Below are 2,819 nucleotides of genomic sequence, written 5' to 3'. Positions count from 1 at the left end.
ACAGTTATAACAGAAGAGTTGTGTGATGTACATTATTCCACATGGGCTTTAGTATATATGCAGTCCAGCTAATCATATCTTTGTTTCATTATTCTTTTTTCTTTCTTTAAAAAAAAAACATTTATTAATTATTATTTTTATTTATTTATTTATTTATTTAAGGGTCGGGGTGGGGGTGGATTAAACATTGAACAATATACAGGCTAGGCTACGGTATTAATTGTAACACAAAATGACAAGCAAAAATCACTCGGAAAGGTTTACTTGTAAATTGTTGTCTGCAAAATTCGATACACAACACAAAACGCAGTTACTTGATACCCATGCTAAACAGACGACACAAAAAAAACAAACAAAAAAAACAACAAAAAAAAAAACACCCCAGGCCGACCGGCCCTGCTACCTCCTGCACCTGCCAAGAGCAGATTGTTCTACTACTACAACTACAACTCAAATAGTGGGTGCGGTTGCCAGGTGCTCTGGTGTGGTTTGCTCCGTAACGGTCAGCCTTTATGATATCTCCTCTCCTTTTTTGTGTGTAATTGTAACACCTCTATTGATATTTGGCACTTATATCACCTTACTATGTGTTGCATTTTTACTTGAACCAAATAAACAAAAAACAAACAACCCCCCCCCCCTAAAAACCCCCAAACAAATACAACAACAACAATAACAAACAAACAAAACAAACACCTCCCCCCAAAAAAATTAAAAAAAATTATGGCCATTCGCCGAAATACATTTCTATACATTTGTAAAAAGTTTAGGATTGAACCGGATCAATTAAGCAGTGCCCATGCAGGCAGAACTGGTGGCCAAACATGTAATAATTGGCGATACGTCATTAATCATAAGTCTGCCCAACTCACGAATCATTTGTTTTAAGAAATATCCTGGAATTAGTTGTATACCGGTACATGTCGTGTTATACATGTACATTAATTTTTTTATACATGTGTTTAAGTCTTTATAATTGTCTTAGGCCTATAAGTACAGCGACAACTTCAAAGGCAAGGAGCGCCAAAACTCTACGGATGCCTTGGCCTGTATGGCAAAGAGCAGCTGTCTCGACTGATGTCCATTTTAAGATTTTAAAAAAAAGAAAGAATATAATATGTGCGGATATATTAGTTTCATATTCAGTCACGCGCTGCAGGTGCGTCTATACTAGCCTAGCGACTCCGGTCGTCGCTATTATCTCGATTTTTTGGGAAACAAACGCAGAAGCATACAGTGTTGGTGACATTGAAACGTCGTATTTCAATAAATTGAAAGGCCGATGTTCTAAAAAAAAAGTGCAGTCAAAAATTCGTGGCGCAACGTTAACTTACCCTCAATTTGAGAAAAAAAATACTTAGTCGTTATATATATAATTATATATTATTATGTTCAAATGGTTGCAATAATCCCAGCTGGAATTAATATGTTGCTATTCATCATTCATGTCCATTTTGGTCACCATTGCCTCTCAGAACTGATTTAATCCTAAACTGTGCCGATTAATAACAATTCTGTTTACCCGGGGAAAAAAACAACAACGAACGTGATCTACTCTAGATCTAGATCTAGGCCTTGTTTATAGTTTGTGGAATTCTGTGCGTTTGATACAACATTATGCCTTCTTGATTTCATTTGCTGCGGTACCATCTACCTTTCATTACCCCTCCCTGCTTCCGGCTTCCGCAAAACAACTCAACCTAGGCTAGCCTACTGACCACTGAGAGCGACTTGATGTCGACGTAATGCTCAAGATGTAAGGAAACGAGGGGCTTAGTTTGTTTTAATGTTGATAACCACGTGGAAGACTTTTTGAGACCTTTGTTCTTTTAAACAGTGTTTCGAATGCCTTATGTGTTCTAGATATCTAGGTCTAGAAATTTAGTAGCCTAGACCTAGATTCTAGATCTAGAATATCTAGATATCTAGATCTAGATCTAGATCTAGATCTAGATCTATATCTAGATCTAGAATCTAGATCTAGAATCTAGATATATAGATATTATTAGATCTAATCTAGATCTAGATCTAGATAGAGATCTAGATCTAGTCTAGTCTAGATCTAGATCTAGATTCTATATCTAGATCTAGATAGAGATCTAGATCTAGATTCGGTGATCTTGTAGTTCCGTTCGTAGTCCACGATCCATTTGTTTACATCCAGAGAAGAAATCCAGATGTCTTGAAGACCAAATACTATTTGAATTAGGCTACACAAAGAGCAGGGATACAACCTAACTGCAAAACATCAAATTAGGAATTAGGATAAAATTCAGGGGGGGCATGTCCCCCTGAACCCCCGCCCCACCTCCATATTTTTATTAGGTCAGGCCTGAAAAACCCCTACTCTTGACTTTAACGAACGAAACTGCAAAATCGCCCTAGATTCTAGATCTAGTATGTATGTACATTACGACTTGAGGAATTACATGTTTTAATTGTCTGTCAATTCGTCCACGAACTAGAACGAACTAGATCTAGATCTAGATATCTAGATCTAAATCTAGATCTAGAATCTAGATCTGATCTAGATCTAGATTTTAGATCTAGAATCTAGATTTATTTACTAGATCTAGTTTATTTGTTGGCCGACACTATTTCTCCGAACGTTCGGGAAAATAAAGCTAGGCACTATTTCTCCGAACGTTTGGGAAAATAAAGGGCGCTTTTTCGGTAGTTCCCACCCCGCAATTTTATTTACGGTTTTGGGCCACAAGAGTAGGGGGGCTTGCCCCCCTGACCTAATAAAAATAGGAATGGGGGTTTCAGGGGGGCATGCCCCCCTGAATTTTACCATAATTTAATGTTTTGCAGTTGTT

At 37.4% G+C, this 2,819-nt stretch overlaps 2 protein-coding genes across 3 annotated transcripts in view; one reads left to right on the top strand and one right to left on the bottom strand.

Moving 5' to 3' along the window:
* The window catches only part of LOC101860985 (roquin-2), a gene marked incomplete at its 3' end in the record, with an annotated part of 32,889 nt that overhangs the window by 29,260 nt on the left and 810 nt on the right, over positions 1 to 2,819 (bottom strand). The window lies entirely within an intron of this gene.
* Positions 1,655 to 2,819, top strand: part of LOC101859800 (mucin-19) — a 55,902-nt gene continuing 54,737 nt past the window's right edge. Inside the window, exon 1 of one of the 2 annotated variants that reach the window (XM_005103487.3) lies at positions 1,655 to 1,756. The gene's annotated coding sequence lies outside the window, so the exon portion shown is untranslated. The remainder of the gene's footprint in view (positions 1,757 to 2,819) is intronic. The other variant, XM_013085444.2, reaches the window with a different exon arrangement.

Source organism: Aplysia californica, unplaced genomic scaffold (genome assembly GCF_000002075.1).
Source record: "Aplysia californica isolate F4 #8 unplaced genomic scaffold, AplCal3.0 scaffold00374, whole genome shotgun sequence".
Classification (NCBI taxonomy): domain Eukaryota; kingdom Metazoa; phylum Mollusca; class Gastropoda; order Aplysiida; family Aplysiidae; genus Aplysia; species Aplysia californica.
This window is presented reverse-complemented; position numbering and strand designations above follow the sequence as displayed.